Source organism: Choloepus didactylus, chromosome 14 (assembly GCF_015220235.1).
Source record: "Choloepus didactylus isolate mChoDid1 chromosome 14, mChoDid1.pri, whole genome shotgun sequence".
NCBI classification, from domain to species: domain Eukaryota; kingdom Metazoa; phylum Chordata; class Mammalia; order Pilosa; family Megalonychidae; genus Choloepus; species Choloepus didactylus.
The window spans coordinates 49,858,321-49,882,736 of record NC_051320.1 but is presented as its reverse complement, the minus strand read 5'-3'; the positions used below and the strand labels follow the sequence as shown (position 1 = coordinate 49,882,736).

At 39.3% G+C, this 24,416-nt stretch overlaps 1 protein-coding gene across 3 annotated transcripts in view; it reads left to right on the top strand.

Annotated features, from left to right (window-relative positions):
• Positions 1-24,416, top strand: part of RAD54B (RAD54 homolog B) — a 177,217-nt gene that overhangs the window by 12,835 nt on the left and 139,966 nt on the right. Inside the window, exon 1 of one of the 3 annotated variants that reach the window (XM_037803338.1) lies at positions 9,064-9,141. The exons of the other annotated variants lie outside the window; for them this stretch is intronic. The gene's annotated coding sequence lies outside the window, so the exon portion shown is untranslated. Of the gene's footprint in view, positions 1-9,063; positions 9,142-24,416 lie in introns of those variants that run through there. 3 annotated transcript variants of the gene reach the window in all.

The following is a 24,416-nucleotide window of genomic DNA, read 5'->3' as shown; positions in this document are numbered from 1 at the left end:
TTACCATCTAGCAGTTGTCCAATACAGAAACCTAAGCATTATTTTAAACAATTCCTGGTAACACACTCCCCTTTATCAGTCAGTCAGTCAGTCAGTCTCTAAATCCTGTAGATTCTACTTCCTTAATATCTTTCATTCTACTTCCTGCTCTCTAATTCTCACTGGCTCTCCCTTATTTTGGACCCCCAGAATTTCTGGCCTGGGTTATTTCAACAGCCTCCCACCAACATATCTTTCGTATTGATGCCAGAGTGATCTTTCTAGCTTAAAATATACTGCCAATCTCTTGCTTACAGTCCTTTAATGGCTCCCTTTAGCTATTAGGATAAAACTGAAATTCCTTAGCTTAGAACAGAAGTTTTTTTTTTTTTTTTTTTTTTTTTCCCCTTGTATGGCTCCTGTCTACCTAGTTAAACTCATTCCTTGACTTTCCTCCACATGCATTGTTCTCTCTTGTCATATACAACAAAACCATAGCATCTCATTATATTGTCATGCAATCCCATCCCATTCATTATAAAATATACAAGGCCTTCAAGGCGCTCTTTGACATGATTCCCTGCTATCTCTGATCTCATTTCTTACTTCTGTTCCCTTGCTCACTCTGCTTCAGCCACACTGGGCTCCTTACTCTTCTTATACATAACAAAGGCCACTGTGCTTTGTTATTACTTCTGCCAGGATCATCTTCTTCATGGCTTACACCTTTATTTCTTTCAGGTTTCTACTCAAAGTTCCCTTCCTTAGAGACAGCTTGTTGACTCTCTTGTCTAAAATAGCACCTCCCTACCACTCTTTTGTCCCCTTATCCTGACTTATTTTTTCTTCTTAGAAAGATAAGAAAGGCATTCAACATATTTAATTATTCACTCTGTCTCCCCCACACCATAAAGTAAGTTCCATGATGACGGGACTTTTATTGTCTTTGTTCCTTACCCACAGTGCTAGGAGAGTATCTAGCACATAATAGGCATTTAATAAATATTTGTTTAATAAATGAGTGAGTGAAACTGCCACCTCCAAAGGCTTCCTCTGATTATCCAATATAATTCTGCTATACCTCCTTTGCACTCTTCACACTTTCCTGTGTTAAATTCCACTGTAGCACTTATCATATTGCACTACAAGCTTTAAGTCACTTGTCTGTCTACCCTACTACAGTACAAGCTCCCTAAGGAAATAGGACAATCTCATTTTATTTTATAATCCCAGAACCTGGCACAGTGCTTGGCACTGCATATATCAGGTACATAAGAAATACCTGTTAAAAAATTAATGGAACCCTGCTCATGGGCAAATGACTTAAGAAATGTGGATTTAATAATAAGTTGTTTTCTGATAAAGCATAGAATATTAAATTTATTTGCCAGTATTTGTGCAGGAAATGTGGTCATATTCACTTTCTTGCATTTTATTCTGCTGATTCCAGAGAATTATCATGCCACCCATTTCTACAGTGAAGCTGAAGTCAATTTAGATCATTTTGCATGTATCTGCAGCATGACCACATACAGAACCACTAATTTGGCTCGAAATTTTGCATGTATACACCAGGAATCTTGATTTACTCTGTGGACACAGTTGGCAATACATTTCAACTGGTTAAAGAAAATCTAGGTTAGAAACTATATTTTTTATAATTATAATTCTGAATGAGTCTGTGAAGTACAAAGCTAGCATTACCTTTTTAGATAAATATTGAAGGAGTTGAAAAAGCCTATGACAAAGTCTGCGTGTCACCAAGCGAGACCACATGCTGGTCACCAAAAGGTTTCAATATATGGCATAATTTGACAAATATACCACATTCCTAGTCCTGAGCCTTCTATAAATAGAAACACAGTCTTGTCAGTGCAGAAAAGTTGAGAATATTTAGGGATGCTCACTCACACTATAAAATCTCATAAATGACAAAATTAGATAATTCAAAATACCAATTTAAAATTTTTTAATGGAGAATATAGGTCAAATGGACCAAAGGCATTGGCCTAATAAACTCATTATCTATTTATGTGTGATAGATAGATCTACCCAATATAGTTATATTCTTAATCCTAATTTATATTCCTGTGGGTGCAGACCCATTGTAAATAGGACCTCTTGTAGATGCTATTTTAGTTCAAGTGTGGCCAACTGAATGAGGGTGGGTCTTAATCCATATTACTGGAGACCATATAAAGGGAAGAAACAGGAAGCAAGCAGTTGGAGAAAGCCTCAGGAAGGACCCTGAAGCTGGAAGTCAGAGTAAATTGGGAAGGCAAAAGAGATGACATCACCATGTGACAGGAGGTGGAGATACAAGCCAAGGAACTTCAAGGATTGCCAGCAGCCAGCACCAGAATACTATAGACTCTTGGAGAAAGGAAGCCTTGTCTGTTTTTTGACTTTGAACTTCTAGTCTCCAAACTGTGAGCTAATAAATTCCCATTATTTAAGCTAAACCACTGTGAGGCATTTGTCATAGTAGATTAGTAAACTAAGACACTGTGGTAAAAAACTGAAAGGAAGGCATTTATTAGAAGGTTGCTTGGTAAGCAAGAGGCATGAGCACAAGGAAATGTAGTTAAATAATACAAATGTTTAAAGTTTTAAAACTCCTCTCATTCCAATCTCTAAAATAGGAGCATAACTCTCAATAATTGGTTTCCATTATTTGTTCAACACCTTTTTATTGATAATCTGCTCTTTGATCTGGGCTAATCAATGGAAAACAAGATAGAAGCGATTGCTGCTCTGTTGGAGTTCAAGTCTAAAGGGGAATGCAGACAATTGAATAGGCAATTAATTTATATATAGGCATCACAAACTGAAAGTTTTTCAAAATATAGCTCGATAATTTGATACGTAATATACCCGAAAAAGGTCAGAGCATGAACATAGCAAGTGTTTGTCTATTCTCGGGATAACTGAGGGTACAGGAAGCAGAGAAAGCATGTTCAAGGGAGTTTGTGTGGCACCTTCTAAAACACCTGACAGGTGCAGCATAAGAAGCCTTCACTAACACAGCTAACAAAAACATTCATCATCATAACCCATTTTCACTAGACTTCAACCTATCAGGATAAAAAAAGTGATTAAAAATAGGAAACTATTATTTATAAACAATGGCTTGGAGGTTTTCTTTCCTTTTTTTTTTTTTTTTTTTGTGGAGGAGAAAAGAATTTATTCACGTTCTTGCAAGAATGGACACACAGTCAGAAACATGGCAGGTGAACCCGGTTTTGAGTTACAAAGAAAATCACTGAAGTCCATTTTTTAGTGAAAAGAACACTCTTTTTTTCTCAAGGATGTCATTTAATATGAAATACAATAATCATTTTTCCTAAAACCTACCATCTACAATCCACCCCCAAACTCCGCTTTGAAGCAATAAATCTAAATGGCAAATCAGCAGGCATCTAAGGCTTTTGAGATGAATCGTAGGAAATGTGGTGCCTTCCACCAGCTCCTAGTACAAGTACGCCTTCCATATAATGAGCAGTGTTTTACAACGTTCACGTACCTGACCTCACTGGTCTCAATGACTTAGAGAAGTGGTAAAGGCAGGTATTACTTTTTAATTCTACAAAGGAGGAAAGAGGCTCTGAGAAAATGTGGGCCTCTTGTTCTCATGTTCAGAACACGAGCTAGGGCCGGAATACCTGTGTCCAGTGGTCTTCCAAGTGGAAACATCAATGATAAGTCTTCCCTCTGTGCACCCGCCACACCCCCCAAAAGTACACTCACTTGGGATAGAGCCGGCACACCAAGGGAGGAGCAACCCCCCACCCCCTTCCATGGCACTGCAAAGCTTCCAGAAAGTGCAACAGATGATAGTAAGCTGTGGTGCATTCAGCCATCACCCTTCCGCCACAGTCTGCACATCCTGCAAAGACACCCCTAACAGTGTAGCTGAATCCGTCCTTCAAAAAGCAAAGCTTCCTCTGCATGAAGTTTCCTTCCTTTTCAAAAGCCTTGGTAATGCAACTCCATCAGGAGACATGTTTCTTCTGAATGATATTCCTCTTGGGTCTGTCCTTGCTCATTCTGAGATCCAAATGCTGATTGCAAAAGGGGACAATTGCTTCATGAATTTAAAGCTGTCAGAAATTTCCTAAAAAATATCCTGGTGATTTTTATTGCTGGCGGTGGTGGTTGATCTTGTAATCCGACTTTTATTCCTCTTCCCCCAAAACCAGTTTGTCTGCATTGGGACAGCAGGGTACAAGTGTCCCAGGATACCAGGCCCCGGGGAGGGCTGCCTATTCCGGATCACCTTAGAATTTGCCCCTTGATCTTCCACCTAATTTATTTTAAAGGAGACATCAGAGTTTCATCGTAACATTGTCCTTGGGATTCATAGTACTTTATAAAAGGAAAGCCCTTATGAAAAAATTTTTCCTTTCTCCATTAGTAATGAAACATGAATCAATGATGAAATCTCTGTTAAGAGACCTAAATAGATATTCCTTCTATAATTTCAACCTATAGTAAAGTTCCTATGTATGGTTTAAATTTAAAGTATTCTTGGATTAAATTGAAAAACTAAACTTGAGATTAGAAAAGCAGGGCTTAATAATACATCTACTTGTAAAATACATTTGATTCAGAGCAGTGCAAGCTTAGAACTAATTAAAAATATAATAATTTGTTTCTACTGAAGAAAGTTTAGATGTATAATTTTTTTAACTGAAAATTTAATACTACTATTAATACCATAATAATATTATGTTTAGCCCTGGCATTATGTTTGATTATTTCTTTATAGGAACATTAAAATTCTTGTTTCTAATTTAGCATTATTAACAACTAGGTAATGATATTAGTGAACAATTCTATAAAACATGTATCTTGAACAATTCAATGTTTACAATAAATTATTTCTTTTTACAATTCCACCCTAATACATAGAACAAAATCAGTTGTTCTTTCCTCTGAGCTTTCAAAGACTTTAATTCTTACTACTTGAATGGCATATTTCATTTTATATTGTATCACAGGTACTTATTTGTGTGTTTCTCTCTTTCCCCATTCTCCTCTCTTCATGAGCCCCTAGAGGGCAAGAACAGCATCTGGTTCAGAATCAAGTACAATCTATGCCATATATAAAGTGCTTAAAAATGTTTGTTTAATTGAATTTCCCAGTTACATTTTAAATTTTCATTTCTTTCATTCTTTGCAATATCCATTCTAAATATTAACTCACAAACTAATATTCTAACATTCAAAAATTCATATAAATATTTTCAAAATTCTAGGATGGTAGTGGCATTAACATTATCTGCTGCAAGAACTCGAAAAGTTAATGACTCAGATATTACTAAGACATGATTTTCCTCCACGCAACCAGCTATTTGTTAAAAAGGCAACAAAAGACCAGTGTTCTCGAAGCTGAGAAGTTAAAAATTCCTAAATGCATATAAGACTTAGAATTACAAATTTTCTATATGGTGATTTTAAGTTACCATTACAATAGAATGTTTCACGTTTTTAATTTATATAAATATTAAAATCATGTCAGTTGGTTTTGAGAAATTCAGTGCCATCAGGTTCCCATTCTTTTTGTGTCCTCTCTGGAGGACTTTAGGATACTGTCTCCATTTCTGATATTCTGAAATTTCATGACAGAATGTTGGCTTAGTTTACTAGGGCTGCCATAAAAAAGTACCACAAACTTGAGGGTTTAAAACACCAGAAATTTACTGTCTCACATTTGGAGGTTAGCAGTCTGAAATCAAGGTGCCAGCAGGGCCACACTCCCTCTGAAATCTGTAGGGAAGAATCTGTTTTATGTCCGCCTTCTGGCTTTTGGCAGTGGCAGCAATTCTTGGTATTCCCTGGTGCGTGATGTACTCAATTTCTGCTTCCATTGTCACATGGCTGTCTTCTCTCTGTGTGTCTATCTTCCCTTCTTGTAAAGACACCAGTCATATTGGATTAAGGATCTACCCTACTCCAGGCAACCTCATTTTAACTTGTCTAATTCCATATGTAATGACTCTATTTTCAAATAAGCTTTCATTCTGAGGTACTGGTACTGGGGATTAAGACTTCAACATATCTTTTTGGGAGCACTATTCAATCCATAAGAAACATCTTGATGTTAGCCCTTTTACATTTATTGTGCTATGTATAGGTAGGCCCTTTCAGTCTGGGAAGTGGTGTTCTTTGATTCTGCAAATATTCTTACATAACTCCTTTCTATTTTCTTTCTCTTAAAGGAATTTTTATTAGTTACATACTAGGACCCCTACTTTCTTATCTTTTCTTTACTATTATGTTGTCTTTTTGTTCTGCTTACTGAGAGATTTAGCCTTTAGATACATTCTATCACATCAAACATTTAACACACCTAAGAGGTATTTAATATTTTTTTGTGTTTATGTTCTAACTCTTCCACTGAACTTTTAAATTTAGCTATTATATTTTTATTTTCATTTTTTCTTGTTCTCTGAATGTTCCCCTTTGCCATAAACTATTCTAGTTTCAAGAATGTAACGTCTCTTACCTCTGTGAAGATATTTTTAAACTTCCTTTTGCTTGTGAATTGTTTCCTTTTCCTTCAAGTCCTTTTTTGATTTGTCTCAGTTTTTCATGTAGAAGTTTTCCTTAAAGAATAAAATATTAATATGATGGATGAAAGCTCTAGAAATACATTGCAAGGAGATTAGATGGAGATCTGGCTATTTCGCTGAGGTCTTTGTGTCAGTATATGTATCTTTTAACTCGAGCAGTCGACTTCTCCAGAAAGGAAAACTTTAGTCAGTTATTCTCAAAGTGTGTTCCACAGACCTCATGTAATTCTGTGTGATGAAATGAGAAATACACGAAAAGCACTTCTGTTGCACATTGAAATGCCATGGATTTTTTGTGAATAAACATTTTTGCAAAAGACATGCTCAGTGACTATGGGCATATGACTTAACCTCTATGTTGCTACTTGTTTGGCTGTAAAATGGGAAAAAGAATACTACCTCTTTCATATACTGTTGAAAGAATTAAGTAAATATATGGAACATGCCTGGTTTATAGTATTTGATAAATGTTAGACATTATATCTGGTGCTAGCATTTCCCCCTCTTGTACCATCATTGACACTTTGCCAGTACTTTCGTATGACCAAGTCACAAATATTTTGTCTTCCATGATACGTACAGGATATCCCCTGATGGGCATGTTGGTGGGAATTACTGTTTAAGGGTTTACGCCAACAAGTTAAGTGAACTGACTAATGAGCACTGGAAAAATCAACCAATTTCCAGACTAAAAGGGCCTGCCTCTATATAGCACAGTGAATGTGGAAAGGCCCACATCATCCCTGACCCAGCAAGTCCTGGTTGGGCACTTCAGGTTGCGGCTGGCTTTGGTCTGGGGCTGCCAGTGGGGTCTCTTTCTGTTCCTTCTCCTCTGAGGGGAAGCAGCCCCTGCTGCCACTGGACCAAGGCTCAGCCAGACTCCAGGTGGGGACAGTGGTAGCAAAGCTGCTGCAGCCCTCCCCAACCCACTTGCATGCCTGGGGGAATCAGCTCTGACCACTGCGGGTCCTGAAGGAACACATAGTGTGGTGGTTTCAAAGTGAGATCTCTGGACCAGTGGTGGCAGTATCCCCAGCAAAATCTCCAGGGGCTCACTAGAAATGAAAACTATCGGCAGCATGGAGACCTACTGAATCTGGAAAACTGCTGGGGAACCCAGCAATCTGTGTTCGAACAGGAAACCCTCCAGGTTATTTTAATGCTTGCTGGTCCTGGTGTGTGAAAACCTGGGTGCTGATAGCTTTCCTCTGCAAGGGAGAAAGGGCCCAGGTGATTTTCACACCACTCTTCATTCAGCAAATATTTATTGAGTGCTTGCTAAGGGACTGGGTACTGTAGGAGGCACATGGGTACAGCAGGGTACAAAACCAAGGCCCTGAGCTCATGGAACTTACTTTCTGAGAGGAGTAGAAAGACAATAGACACATAAGTGTATATCAGGGAGTGGAAAGTGATAAAAATAAAGCAGGGTAAGGGAGATAGAGCATGAAACAAGAGAAGAAGGGGGGTGGTCAGAGAAAACCTCTGGGAGTTACTATCTGGATAAAGTGAGAAAGCAAGCCTGGAGCAAATCTGAAAGCAGAAACTCCCAGATCACCTTAAGGAAAATGTAGAGCTTTAGATTTTCTGGGCTTCTAGGCTGCAGACCTATGAGGGCTGACTTGTTTTCTGGTCACCCTTACTCCTGTGTACCAGCACAGAGGGGATGGTGTGGTTTCCAAGGGTGTCCCACCTTGGCAGGCAGTGGATTCCAACTCTTGTATCTCTAGTCTCTGGGCAAAAGCTGGGTAAGCACATTTTTCCTTTTATTAGATGTTGTCAAATTGATCTTTCAAATCATTGTACCTATTTATATTCCTACCAGCTGGGTAAGAGTTCCCATTGTTTCACATCTTCATTAATCCTTGATATTTTCAGTTTTTTATTTTTGTCAAATTGTTGGACGAAATTTAACAAATGATCATTTCTAAGGGCTGTGACCATTGCCTGGCACTTGGAGGATGCTCAGTAAATACTCATTGAATGATGTCACTTCTCTGCTTAAAATCCTTTAATGCCTTTTCAAATCCTGAGGAGATGCTCCATTTCTGAGATTACAGTAATCTCTTATTCATCTTTCTATCCCCAGAATCTAACACAGGGTTTGGAAAATATCTCGCAGGCGGCGCTAAATCGATGTTTTTTTTTTTAATTAATGAATAACTACACCGGATAGTCTGCCTCTCTATGATGCACACATTTCATTATTGCACTTTTCACACCGAATCATAATGTATTAATCACATGTCCACGTAGGTTGTGAGGTCTGTAGCGCGAGCGTCTACATCAGTACCTGACACATGGCAGGCACCAAATATTTTCTGAATCAACTCAAAACTAAATCAAACTAGGAAGCCCTTGAAAGAGAGAAACACAAAGACACATGCGCAGTGATGCCGTAAGGCAGTCTGAACGTTGTCCGGCCGCACTAGGCGCTGCCGCAGAGAGACACTGCGCACGCGCCGTAGTCTCGCCCGCGATTGGCTGCGTCGAGGCGGGAGCCTTGAGTTCCTCCAGCGGTGACGGGCGCGCTTCCTACCCGCGGCTGGAGTTTGCTGGACGTGGGGGTTGTGTTGCTTCCTCATGGGTGAGTTTCTGAAGAGTAGGGTTTGCTGGGTTGCGGCAGCCTGTGGGCTTCTTCGGGTACAAAGTGTGGAGAGGCGCCGTTCAGGTCCCGGAAGAAGGTAGTCAGGCAGGAGGCGGGACGCGGACTAGGCCGTCTGTCCTGCCGAGTCTGGAGCAGCGATCTGAAGTGTGAAGGCCGTGCCCGCTGCTGGCTGGGGGGATGGCTTCTAAGGGCGGGCGGTGGAGGTGTGGGTTTGTGGTGGAGGTGTGGGTTTGTGGTGGGAGGGCCGCCGAGAGAGGAGAACCCAGGCTGTAGTGCTGTGCCCAATGGTACTTGCTGGTTGTGGGGTGCGTGCGCTCAGGGTACTGGGGGTTTGGATTTTTTACCCCAGGAATAAACTAAGCTCTCCTGTACTGTGAAGCTAGTTCCCTAGGGCCTGGAGGAGGTGAAGGCCCTGTGAAGGCCCTAGATGGTAATAAGCCATCCAAACGATGTATAAGAGTTAGCACCTCCTCTAGGGGCTTTTACCTCTTCACTGGTCAGAGATTTTTAATGGTTTCTTAAAAAAATTATTTAATTTATGGAAGATTGTGCAGGCAGCTGTAGCAGGACTACAAAGTCAAAGGACCAGCTTAAGCCTTGAAATGAAATAACTACTATCTAATGCAGTTGCAATGTGAAAAACAGAAACAGTAGGGGAGGCCTGTTGCTGGTTCTTGGTGGTGTTTTATTTACGTTCTTTCATCTTACCTAAGAGATTGTTGCACCCCCCCTCCCCTTCAAAGCCTATTTGTTGAAATACATCCTTTACTACCCCCTTACGGACCTTCACCATCTCTACTAACAGGGCCTTAGTAGTAAATACCTAATAATAATAATTATAGATAGTAATATTATAGATACCATTGAGTGTGTATGTGTCAGGCCCTGTTCTAAGTGCTTTACATATGTCATTTAATCCTTGCAACAATCCTTTGACTGAGTATGATTATTGTACTCTCTTTTGTAGATAAAGAAACTGAAGCACAAAGAGGTTAATGAAATTGTTCAAGATCATTGCTAGGAATCATTAGTCAAGATTTATATTTAGGTATTTTCTGCCAAAGTCTTGCTCTTAATTATTCCACTGTATTTCCAAGAACTTTATGCTTTCTTTTTTTGTTTGTTTGTTTGTTTTTTTTTGTTTGTTTTTATCTTCATTTTATTGAGATATATTCACATACCACGCAGTCATACAAAACAAATCGTACATTCTATTGTTCACAGTACCATTACATAGTTGTACATTCATCACCTAAATCAATCCCTGACACCTTCATTACCACACACACAAAAATAACAAGAATAATAATTAAAGTGAAAAGGAGCAATTGAAGTAAAAAAGAACACTGGGTACCTTTGTCTGTTTGTTTGTTTCCTTCCCCTATTTTTCTACTCATCCATCCATAAACTAGACAAAGTGGAATGTGGTCCTTATGGCTTTCCCAATCCCATTGTCACCCCTCATAAGCTACATTTTTATACAATTGTCTTCGAGATTCATGGGTTCTGGGTTGTAGTTTGATAGTTTCAGGTATCCACCAGCTACCCCAATTCTTTAGAACCTAAAAAGGGTTGTCTAAATTGTGGGTAAGAGTGCCCACCAGAGTGACCTCTCGGCTCCTTTTGGAATCTCTCTGCCACTGAAGCTTATTTCATTTCCTTTCACATCCCCCTTTTGGTCAAGAAGATGTTCTCCGTCCCACGATGCCAGGTCTACATTCCTCCCCGGGAGTCATATTCCACGTTGCCAGGGAGATTCACTCCCCTGGGTGTCTGATCCCACGTAGGGGGGAGGGCAGTGATTTCACCTTTCAAATTGGCTTAGCCAGAGAGAGAGGGCCACATCTGAGCAACAAAGAGGCATTCGGGAGGAGGCTCTTAGGCACATTTATAGAGAGGCCTAGCCTCTCCTTTGCAGCAACCATCTTCCCAAGAGTAAAACCTATGGTAGAGGGCTCAACCCATCAAACCACCAGTTCCTTATGTCTGTGGTCATGTTAGCAACCACTGAGGTGGGGTAGGCCAATACCCCTGCATTCTCCACAGGCTCCTCAAGGGGGCACTACATATTTTTTTCCTTGTTTTTTTCCCTTTTTTTTTTTTTAACCTTTTTTTCCTTTTTAAATCAACTGTATGGAAAAAAAAATTAAAAAAAAAAAAAAAAAAGAAAAACATACAATAAAAGAACATTTCAAAGAGACCATAACAAAGGAGTAAGAAAAAGACAACTAACCTAAGATAACTGCTTTACTTCCAACCTGTTCCTACTTTACCCCAAGAAAGTTACATAATATAGCAACATTTCTGTGAACTTGCTCCTACTATATCCATCAGAAATTAACAGACCATAGTCATTCCTGGGTATCCCCAGAACGTTAAATAGCATATCTGTTCTTCTTGGATTACTGTTCCCCCTTCCTTAATTGCTCTCTATTGCTAGTTCCCCTAAATTCTACATTATAAACCATTCGTTTTACATTTTTCAAAGTTCACATTAGTGGTAGCATATAATATTTCTCTTTCTGTGCCTGGCTTATTTCGCTCAGCATTATGTCTTCAAGGTTCATCCATGTTGTCATATGTTTCACGAGGTCGTTCCTTCTTACTGCCATGCAGTATTCCATCGTGTGTATATACCACATTTTATTTATCCACTCATCTGTTGAAGGACATTTGGGTTGTTTCCATCTCTTGGCAATTGTGAATAATGCTGCTGTGAACATTGGCGTGCAGATATCTGTTCGTGTCACTGCTTTCCGATCTTCCGGGTATATACCGAGAAGTGCAATCGCTGGATCGAATGGTAACTCTATTTCTAGTTTTCTAAGGAACTGCCAGACTGACTTCCAAAGTGGCTGAACCATTATACAGTCCCACCAACAATGAATAAGAGTTCCAATTTCTCCACATCCCCTCCAGCATTTGTAGTTTCCTGTTTCTTTAATGGCAGCCATTCTAATAGGTGTTAGATGGTATCTCATTGTGGTCTTAATTTGCATCCCTCTAATAGCTAGTGAAGCTGAACATTTTTTCATGTGTTTCTTGGCCATTTGTATTTCCTCTTCAGAGAACTGTCTTTTCATATCCTTTGCCCATTTTATAATTGGGCTGTCTGTACTACTGTCATTGAGTTGTAGGATTTCTTTATATATGCAAGATATCAGTCTTTTGTCACATACATGGTTTCCAAAAATTTTTTCCCATTGAGTTGGCTGCCTCTTTACCTTTTTGAGAAATTCCTTTGAGGTTCAGAAACTTCTAAACTTGAGGAGTTCCCATTTATCTATCTTTTCTTTTGTTGCTTGTGCTTTGGGTGTAAAGTCTAGGAAGAGGCTGCCTAATACAAGGTCTTGAAGATGTTTTCCTACATTATCTTCTAGGAGTTTTATGGTACTTTTTTTTTTTTTTTTTTTAATCTTCATTTTATTGAGATATATTCACATACCACGCAGTCATACAAAACAAATCGTACTTTCGATTGTTTACAGTACCATTACATAGTGGTACATTCATCACCCAAATCAATCCCTGACACCTTCATTAGCACACACACACACAAATAACAAGAATAATAATTAGAGTGAAAAAGAGCAATTGAAGTAAAACAGAACACTGGGTACCTTTGTCTGTTTGTTTCCTTCCCCTATTTTTCTACTCATCCATCCCTAAACTAGACAAAGTGGAGTGTGGTCCTTATGGCTTTCCCAATCCCATTGTCACCCCTCATAAGCTACATTTTTATACAACTGTCTTCGAGATTCATGGGTTCTGGGTTGCAGTTTGATAGTTTCAGGTATCCACCACCAGCTACCTCAATTCTTTAGAACCTAAAAAGGGTTGTCTAAAGTGTGCATAAGAGTGCCCACCAGAGTGACCTCTCGGCTCCTTTTGGAATCTCTCTGCCACTGAAGCTTATTTCATTTCCTTTCACATCCCCCTTTTGGTCAAGAGGATGTTCTCCATCCCACGATGCCAGGTCTACATTCCTCTCCGGGAGTCATATTCCACGTTGCCAGGGAGATTCACTCCCCTGGGTGTCTGATCCCACTTGGGGGGAGGGCAGTGATTTCACCTTTCAAGTTGGCTTAGCTAGAGAGACAGGGCCACATCTGAGCAACAAAGAGGCATTCGGGAGGAGGCTCTTAGGCACAACCATAGGGAGGCCTAGCCTCTCCTTTGCAGCAACCGTCTTCCCAAGGGTAAAACCTGTGGTAGAGGGCTGAACCCATCAAACCACCAGTCCCCTATGTCTGTGGTCATGTTAGCAACCATGGAGGTGGGGTAGGCGAATACCCCTGCATTCTCCACAGGCTCCTCAAGGGGGCACTACATCTTTTTTATTTTCCTTGTTTTTCTTTTCTTTTCTTTTTTTTTTTTTAACTTTCCCTTTTTTAAATCAACTGTATGAAAAAAAAGTTAAAAAGAAAACAAACATACAATAAAAGAACATTTCAGGTACTTTCTTTTATATTGAGATCTTTCATCCATTTTGAGTTAATTTTTGTGTAGCGTGTGAGGTAGGGGTCCTCTTTCATTCTTTTGGATATGGATATCCAACTCTCCCAGCCCCATTTGTTGAATAGACCATTATGACTCAGTTCAGTGACTTTGGGGGCCTTATCAAAGATCAGTCGGCCATAGATCTGAGAGTCTATCTCTGAATTCTCAATTCGATTCCATTGATCTATATGTCTATCTTTGTGCCAGTACCATGCTGTTTTGACAACTGTGGCTTTATAATAAGCTTCAAAGTCAGGGAGTGTAAGTCCTCCCACTTCGTTTTTCTTTTTTAGAGTGTCTTTAGCAATTCGAGGCATCTTCCCTTTCCAAATAAATTTGATAACTAGCTTTTCCAAGTCTGCAAAGTAGGTTGTTGGAATTTTGATTGGGATTGCATTGAATCTGTAGATGAGTTTGGGTAGAATTGACATCTTAATGACATTTAGCCTTCCTATCCATGAACATGGAATATTTTTCCATCTTTTAAGGTCCCCTTCTATTTCTTTTAGTAGAGTTATGTAGTTTTCTTTGTATAGGTCTTTTACATCTTTGTTTAAGTTGATTCCTAGGTACTTGATTTTTTTAGTTGCTATTGAAAATGGTATCTTTTTCTTGAGTGTCTTCAGTTTGTTCATTTCTAGCATATAGAAACATTACTGACTTATGTGCATTAATCTTGTATCCCGCTTCTTTGCTAAATTTGTTTATTAGCTCTAGTAGCTGTATCGTTGATTTCTCAGGGTTTTCCAGATATAAGATCATATCATCTGCAAACAATGACAGTTTTACTTCTTCTTTTCCAATTTGGATGCCTTTTATTTCTTTGTCTTGCCGGACTGCCCTGGCTAGCACTTCCAGCACAATGTTGACTAACAGTGGTGACAGCGGGCATCCTTGTCTTGTTCCTGATCTTAGAGGGAAGGCTTTCAGTCTCTCACCATTGAGTACTATGCTGGCTGTGGGTTTTTCATATATGCTCTTTATCATGTTGAGGAAGTTTCCTTCAATTCCTACCTTTTGAAGTGTTTTTATCAAAAAGGGATGTTGGATTTTGTCAGATGCTTTTTCAGCATCTATTGAGATGATCAATTGATTTTTCCCTTTTGACTTGTTAATGTGTTGTAATACATGGATTGATTTTCTTATGTTGAACCATCCTTGCATGCCTGGAATGAACCCCACTTGGTCATGGTGTATGATTTTTTAAATGTGTCTTTGGATTCGATTTGCAAGTATTTTGTTGAGGATTTTTGCATCTATATTCATTAGGGAGATTGGCCGGTAGTTTTCCTTTTTTGTAGCATCTTTGCCTGGTTTTGGTATTAGATTGATGTTAGCTTCATAAAATGAGTTAGGTAGTGTTCCATTTTCTTCAATGTTTTGAAAGAGTTTGAGTAAGATTGGTGTCAGTTCTTTCTGGAAAGTTTGGTAGAATTCCCCTGTGAAGCCATCTGGCCCTGGGCATTTATTTGTGGGAAGATTTTTGATGACTGATTGGATCTCTTTGCTTGTGATGGGTTGGTTGAGGTCTTCTGTTTCTTCTCTGGTCAGTCTAGGTTGTTCATATGTTTCCAGGAAATTGTCCATTTCTTCTACGTTATCCAGTTTGTTGCCATACAGTTGTTCATAATATCCTCTTATAATTTTTTAAATTTCTTCAGGATCTGCAGTTATGTCACCTTTTTCATTCATTATTTTGTTTATATGGGTCTTCTCTCTTTTTGATTTTGTCAGTCTAGCTAGGGGCTTGTCAATCTTGTTGATCTTCTCAAAGAACCAACTTTTGGTGATATTTATCCTCTCTGTTGTTTTTTTGTTCTCTATGTCATTTATTTCTGCTTTAATCCTTGTTATTTCTTTTCTTCTACTTGGTTTAGGATTGGTTTGCTGTTCATTTTCTAGCTTCTTCAGTTGATCCATTAGTTCTTTGATTTTGGCTCTTTCTTCCTTTTTAATACATGCGTTTAGTGCTATAAATTTCCCCCTTAGCACTGCTTTTGCTGCATCCCATAGGTTTTGGTATGTTGTGTTCTCATTTTCATTCGTCTCTATATATTTAGCAATTTCTCTTGCTATTTCTTCTTTAACCCACTGATTGTTTAGGAGTGTGTTGTTTAACCTCCAGGTATTTGTGAATTTTCTAAGTCTCTGATGGTTATTGACTTCTAATTGTATTCCATTGTGGTCAGAGAATGTGCTTTGAATAATTTCAATCTTTTTAAATTTATTGAGGCTTGTTTTATGTCCCAGCATATGATCTATTCTGGAGAAAGTTCTGTGAGCACTAGGAAAGTATGTGTATCCTGGTGATTTGGGATGTAATGTTCTGTATATGTCTGTTAAATCTAATTCATTTATCAGATTGTTTAGGTTTTCAATTTCCTTATTGGTCTTCTGTCTGGTTGATCTATCTATAGGAGAGAGTGATGTGTTGAAGTCTCCCACAATTATTGTGGAAACATCAATTGCTTCCTTTAGTTTTGCCAGTGTTTCTCTCATGTATTTTGTGGCACCTTGATTGGGTGCATAGACATTTACAATTGTTATTTCTTCTTGTTGAATTGCCCCTTTTATTAGTGTGTAGTGGCCTTCTTTGTCTCTCAAAACATCCCTGCATTTAAAGTCTATTTTATCTGAGATTAATATTGCTACACCTGCTTTCTTTTGGCTGTAGCTTGCATGAAATATTTTTTTCCATCCTTTCACTTTCAGTTTCTTTGTGTCCCTGTGTCTAAGATGAGTCTCTTGTATGCAACACATTGATGGTTCATTTTTTTTTGATCCATTCTGCGAATCTATATCTTTTAATTGGGGAGTTTAATCCATTTACATTCAACGTTATAACTGTGAAGGCATTTCTTGAATCAGCCATCTTATCCTTTGGTTTATGTTTGTCATATATATTTTTCCCCTCTCTCTATTAATATCCTTTATTGTACCCATACCGAATCTCTTTAGGACTGAACCTTTCTCCAAGTCTCTCTGTCCTTTCTTTGTTTCTCTGACTGTAGGGCTCCCTTTAGTATCTCCAGTAGGGCAGGTCTCTTGTTAGCAAATTCTCTCAGCATTTGTTTGTCTGTGAAAAATTTAAGCTTTCCCTCAAATTTGAAGGAGAGCTTTGCTGGATAAAGTATTCTTGGTTGGAAATTTTTCTCACTCAGAATTTTAAATATATCATGCCACTGCCTTCTCGCCTCCATGGTGGCTGCTGAGTAGTCACTACTTAGTCTTATGCTGTTTCCTTTGTATGTGGTGAATTGCTTTTCTCTTGCTGCTTTCAGAACTTGCTCCTTCTCTTCTGTGTTTGACAGTGTGATCAGAATATGTCTCATAGTGGGTTTATTTGGATTTATTCTATTTGGAGTACGCTGAGCATTTATGATTTGTGTATTTATGTTGTTTAGAAGATTTGGGAAGTTTTCCCCAACAATTTCTTTGAATACTCTTCCTAGACCTTTACCCTTTTCTTCCCCTTCTGGAACACCAATGAGTCTTATATTAGGACTTTTTATATTATCTATCATATCCCTGAGGTCCGTTTCAATTTTTTAATTTTTTCCCCATTCTTTCTTTTATGCTTTCATTTTCCATTGTGTCATCTTCCAGGTCACTGATTTGTTGTTCAACTTCCTCTAGTCTTGTACTATGAGTGTCCAGAATCTTTTTAATTTGGTCAACAGTTTCTTTAATTTCCATAAGATCATCTATTTTTTTATTTAGTCTTGCAGTGTCTTCTTTATGCTCTTCTAGTGTCTTCTTGATATCCTTTGTATTCCGTGCTATGGTCTCATTGTTCATCTTTAGTTCTTTGAGTAGCTGCTCTAGCTGCTGTGTCTCTTCTGATCTTTTGATTTGGGTGCTTGGGCTTGGGTTATCCATATCGTCTGGTTTTTTCATATGCTTTATAATTTTCTGTTGTTTTTGGCCTCTTGGCATTTGCTGAACTTGATAGGGTTCTTTTAGGATGTGTAGACCAATTGAAGTCCTTATCTCTAATTTATCAGATCTACAGCTTTGTGGAGTACACTTTCTCCAACTAACCAGCAGGTGGCGTCCACGAGCCACCTGTTCTCCACAAGCCAGTTCTCCCCTGCTTTGCCTTTTTGGTGAGTGGGGGAGTGAGTCTTGTGGGGTCCAATTGGTGTACCAAGCTTGCGTGTGTAGTTGGTGTTGCCCGCCCTGTATATGGGGCGTGTTTCTGGGCAGTCAGGGAGGGGGGGTGGCTCTAACAATCAAATCTCCCTGGTGATCCTAGAGTTTTAAAGCTGCTGCAATAGTCAGTTCAGTTCTGTCCTTCAGTTCAGTCCTGCCACAGTTTGTCTCTGCCACTGACCCGCAAGTCCTTGGTATTGGCATATGGCTCCTGAGACTTGCAAGTGGGCCCCTCTTCCAGGCTGTGCACCCCGGGTCCTCTGTTGAGGGATGACTGTGCTATGTCACAGGTGAGTGCCGTCCCCCCAGGGCCGTTCTGGGCTGCTGGGCTGTGTAGGGAGGCTCCCAGTCTGCTGAAATGATGGCTGAATGGGGCTTTGTTAATTCACACTGCTCCACCTTCCCAAGTCTGGGACAATCAGCTGAGGTTGCAGAGAATGCTAATGTCCACGCCCAGTTTTGTGCAGTGTGCCTGTTATTTGAAGCCCTTCCGTCACACTGGGTTGTGTGGGGCAGCTCTGGGCTATGGGGCTGGTGACGGGCAGGAGTGTTTCCTGTCCACCAGGCTGATGGCTGTGAGCCGACACCCCCCTTTTCTTGGGAAGTTGTGGTGTTCAGTGAATTTTCTCAGCCACTGGATTATTGCCTTTTGTCTCAGAGCTCTGTTAGTTCTGCTCTTGTCTTGACCTGCCCAAATTGCAAGTCTTTGAAGCTTTCTTTATTGGGCTTCGTAGAGTAATTGTTTTACAAAAAGAAAAAAGGATTAAAAAAAAAAAAAAAAGGCCCTCCTCAGAGATTTAATGGGTTATTGAAATGCTAAGAGAGAAAGCAATTAGGGCCATTAAGGAAAGGTCCACAGGGCAGAGAGATCAGCTTTTCTTCGGGATTTGCATATGAGCCTCAGGGCCTGAGCTCTGCCCTTCCCCTTTCTATGCTCACCAGAACTCCAAAAATCCTCCGCTTTTATTTTGGAGTTATTCGTGCTGTTTTTTTCTATGTCTGTCTCCTCTCTGCTGGGCTGGCTGCTCTCAGATTGTCTGGTATCTGGTCTCAGTCTATCTATGGTTGGAGTTTGGATCCGTAGAATGAGTTTCTGATAAGGGCTGCCACTGCAGTTCTCCCTTCTCCTTCCCGGAGCTGACGGCCCCTCCTCCCATGGGACTGAGCCTGGCAGGGAGGGGTGCGGGTCCCCTGGCCGCAAAAACTTACAGATTTCGCTGATCTCAGCAGTTCCACATTTTCATGAGTGTTGTATGAATTATGCCCAAAGTCAGATTGCTTTGTGGTGTCCAATCCACGCAGTTCCTGGCTTTCTACCTACTTTCCTGAAGGAGTAACTAAAACATACAGCTCACCAGTTCGCCATCTTGCCCTGCCTCCCACTTTATGCTTTCTGATGTGTTGCATCTGTCAGCCTGGTGGTGCCATATTCCTTGGAAGGACAAAATTAGGTAGTTATTTGTATATTGGTGTCAGAGACGTTGTAGTATCACAGTAGGGCTGCCACATGGGCTTTATTTCCAGGGCCTGGGTAAAAAGCCCAAATAGCACTAATTTATAAAGCAAAACGGATGCTGAAGTATTAAAGGAGAAATGTATAGATGTCTGTAGTTTACTTTGAAATGTGTTGGCAAATAGATTGATGGATGCCAAAGATCATTTAGCTAGTAAATGGCAAAGCCTAGAATTCAAGCCCAGGCGGGCTGGCTCCAGAGTCTGTTTTAACTACCGGTCACATTTGCCTACATTCTCAAATAGATTACTTTAAAACTAGTTTACACTCTTACACTCATTATTTTCAAACAAATACTCAAATGCCTATATTCTCCTATGCCTACATCTCAAATTCATTATTTTTAAAACTAGTTTTCAGGGCACATTTATCTTGTATAATGTATACAGGGTAGAAAAATTAGAAATCATATATTAGGTGCAGAAGGGTTTAGGGTGGTGATTTAGTGTTGAAATAAATCTTAGCCATCTACCCATTTCTTTATTTTACCAGTCAGGAAACTGGGGTCCAATGCTTAAAAGATGCTTGCCAAAGTTAAGCATCTTTTAAGTAGCAGAATCAGAACTAGACTAAGGTTTCTTTTATTTCTGCTGTTGACTTTTCTAGCTATTCTGTTTGTCTAGTATTTTAGTATCCTCACTGCTAAAATAAATGCCATGCAATGGGGTGGCTTAACAACAACAATTTATTGGATCATGGTTTCAGAGGCTAGAAGATTTGCTTCTTCCTGGGGTGGATATCTTCTGGCTGCTTGGCAGTCTTGGGGTTTCTCAGCTTTTCTGTCACATGGCAATGATCATAAGGCATCTGCTCCTTTCTCTTCTGGGTTCTGTTGACTTCCAACTTTGGGCTTCTCTCTGTGAATTCTCTTTCTGTGGCCTTCCCTGTAAGGCCTCCAATAATAGGATTAAAGCCCATTCTGATTTAGTTGGGCCATGCCTTAACTGAAGTTAAGGTCCAATTTGTGGTGTGTTCACACACACAAGAATAAATTAAGATTAAGAACATGTTTTTCTGGTGTACATAACTCCAAGCCACCACATCTAGTATTCTTAAAAGTGTGTGAGCGAGAGTTTCACAGTATTTCAGTATTTCTTTCAATGGAAAGAACAAGCCTATTACATTTTGTTATGTGTATATAATGTTTTTATTCATGCCATCTATGATTTATTAGTTTAAGCAGGCTCATCATCTTCAATTGAATTACAGTCAACTAAAAGCCTTAAGTCTTATATGAACTGTCCATTGTTCTACTTCATTTGACTATTTTTTTTTTTTTAAATCATCATTTTATTGAGATATATTCACATACCACGCAGTCATACAAAACAAATTGTACTTTCGATTGTTTACAGTACCATTACATAGTTGTACATTCATCACCTAAATCAATCCCTGACACCTTCATTAGCACACACACAAAAATAACAAGAATAATAATTAGAGTGAAAAAGAGCAATTGAAGTAAAAAAGAACACTGGGTACCTTTGTCTGTTTGTTTCCTTCCCCTACTTTTCTACACATCCATCCATAAACTAGACAAAGTGGTGTTTGGTCCTTATGGCTTTCCCAATCCCATTGTCACCCCTCATAAGCTACATTTTTATACAACTGTCTTCGAGATTCATGGGTTCTGGGTTGTAGTTTGATAGTTTCAGGTATCCACCACCAGCTACCCCAATTCTTTAGAACCTAAAAAGGGTTGTCTAAAGTGTGCATAAGAGTGCCCACCAGAGTGACCTCTCGGCTCCTTTTGGAATCTCTCTGCCACTGAAGCTTATTTCATTTCCTTTCACATCCCCCTTTTGGTCAAGAAGATGTTCTCCGTCCCACGGTGCCAGGTCTACATTCCTCCCTGGGAGTCATATTCCACGTTGCCAGGGAGATTCACTTCCCTGGGTGTCTGATCCCACGTAGGGGGGAGGGCAGTGATTTCACCTTTCAAGTTGGCTTAGCCAGAGAGAGAGGGCCACATCTGAGCAACAAAGAGGCATTCAGGAGGAGACTCTTAGGCACAAATACAGGGAGGCCTAGCCTCTCCTTTGCAGCAACCGTCTTCCCAAGGGTAAAACTTATGGTAGAGGGCTCAACCCATCAAACCACCAGTCCCCTATGTCTGTGGTCATGTTAGCAACCATGGAGGTGGGGTAGGCGAATACCCCTGCATTCTCCACAGGCTCCTCAAGGGGGCACTACATCTTTTTTTTTTTTTTTTTCCCCTTGTTTGTCTTTTTTCTTTTTTCTTTTTTTTTTTTTTTTAACTTTCCCTTCTTTTTTCAAATCACCTGTATGAAAAAAAAAGTTAAAAAGAAAACAAACATACAATAAAAGAGCATTTCAAAGAGACCATAGCAAGGGAGTAAGAAAAAGACAACTAACCTAAGATAACTGCTTAACTTCCAACATGTTCCTACTTTACCCCAAGAAAGTTACATAATATAGCAACATTTCAGTGAACTTGTTCCTACTACAACCATCAGAAATTAACAGACCATAGTCATTTCTGGGCATCCCCAGAACGTTAAATAGCTTATCTGTTCTTCCTGGATTATTGTTCCCCCTTCCTTAATTGCTCTCTACTGCTAGTTCCCCTACATTCTACATTATAAACCATTTGTTTTACATTTTTCAAAGTTCACATTAGTGGTAGCATATAATATTTCTCTTTTTGTGCCTGGCTTATTTCGCTCAGCATTATGTCTTCAAGGTTCATCCATGTTGTCATATGTTTCACCAGATCGTTCCTTCTTACTGCCGCGTAGTATTCCATCGTGTGTATATACCACATTTTATTTATCCACTCATCTGTTGAAGGACATTTGGGTTGTTTCCATCTCTTGGCAATTGTGAATAATGCTGCTATGAACATTGGCGTGCAGATATCTGTTCGTGTCACTGCTTTCCGATCTTCCGGGTATATACCGAGGAGTGCAATCGCTGGATCGAATGGTAGCTCTATATCTAGTTTTCTAAGGAACTGCCAGACTGACTTCCAGAGTGGCTGAACCATTATACAGTCCCACCAACAATGAATAAGAGTTCCAATTTCTCCACATCCCCTCCAGCATTTGTAGTTTCCTGTTTGTTTAATGGCAGCCATTCTAACCGGTGTTAGATGGTATCTCATTGTGGTCTTAATTTGCATCTCTCTAATAGCTAGTGAAGCTGAACATTTTTTCATGTGTTTCTTGGTCATTTGTATTTCCTCTTCAGAGAACTGTCTTTTCATATCTTTTGCCCATTTTATAATTGGGCTGTCTGTACTATTGTCATTGAGTTGTAGGATTTCTTTGTATATGCAAGATATCAGTCTTTTGTCAGATACATGGTTTCCAAAAATTTTTTCCCATTGAGTTGGCTGCCTCTTTACCTTTTTGAGAAATTCCTTTGAGGTGCAGAAACTTCTAAGCTTGAGGAGTTCCCATTTATCTATTTTCTCTTTTGTTGCTTGTGCTTTGGGTGTAAAGTCTAGGAAGTGGCCTCCTAATACAAGGTCTTGAAGATGTTTTCCTACATTATCTTCTAGGAGTTTTATGGTACTTTCTTTTATATTGAGATCTTTGGTCCATTTTGAGTTAATTTTTGTGTAGGGGGTGAGGTGGGGGTCCTCTTTCATTCTTTTGGATATGGATATCCAACTCTCCCAGCCCCATTTGTTGAAAAGACCATTATGGCTCAGTTCGGTGACTTTGGGGGCCTTATCAAAGATCAGTCGGCCATAGATCTGAGGGTCTATCTCTGAATTCTCAATTCGATTCCATTGATCTATATGTCTATCTTTGTGCCAGTACCATGCTGTCTTGGCAACTGTGGCTTTATAATAAGCTTCAAAGTCAGGGAGTGTAAGTCCTCCCACTTCGTTTTTCTTTTTTAGAGTGTCTTTAGCAATTCGAGGCATCTTCCCTTTCCAAATAAATTTGATAACTAGCTTTTCCAAGTCTGCAAAGTAGGTTGTTGGAATTTTGATTGGGATTGCATTGAATCTGTAGATGAGTTTGGGTAGAATTGACATCTTAATGACATTTAGCCTTCCTATCCATGAACATGGAATATTTTTCCATCTTTTAAGGTCCCCTTCTATTTCTTTTAGTAGAGTTATGTAGTTTTCTTTGTATAGGTCTTTTACATCTTTGGTTAAGTTTATTCCTAGGTACTTGATTTTTTTAGTTGCTATTGAAAATGGTATCTTTTTCTTGAGTGTCTCTTCAGTTTGTTCATTTCTAGCATATAGAAACATTACTGACTTATGTGCATTAATGTTGTATCCCGCTACTTTGCTAAATTTGTTTATTAGCTCTAGTAGGTGTATCGTTGATTTCTCAGGGTTTTCTAGATATAAGATCATATCATCTGCAAACAATGACAGTTTTACTTCTTCTTTTCCAATTTGGATGCCTTTTATTTCTTTGTCTTGCCGGATTGCCCTGGCTAGCACTTCCAGCACAATGTTGAATAACAGTGGTGACAGCGGGCATCCTTGTCTTGTTCCTGATCTTAGAGGGAAGGCTTTCAGTCTCTCACCATTGAGTACTATGCTGGCTGTGGGTTTTTCATATATGCTCTTTATCATGTTGAGGAAGTTTCCTTCAATTCCTACCTTTTGAAGTGTTTTTATCAAAAAGGGATGTTGGATTTTGTCAAATGCTTTTTCAGCATCTATTGAGATGATCAATTGATTTTTCCCTTTCGAGTTTTTAATGTGTTGTAATACATTGATTGTTTTTCTGATGTTGAACCATCCTTGCATGCCTGGAATGAACCCCACTTGGTCATGGTGTATGATTTTTTTAATGTGTCTTTGGATTCGATTTGCAAGTATTTTGTTGAGGATTTTTGCATCTATATTCATTAGGGAGATTGGCCGGTAGTTTTCCTTTTTTGTAGCATCTTTGCCTGGTTTTGGTATTAGATTGATGTTAGCTTCATAAAATGAGTTAGGTAGTGTTCCATTTTTTTCAATGTTTTGAAAGAGTTTGAGTAAGATTGGTGTCAGTTCTTTCTGGAAAGTTTGGTAGAATTCCCCTGTGAAGCCATCTGGCCCTGGGCATTTATTTGTGGGAAGATTTTTGATGACTGATTGGATCTCTTT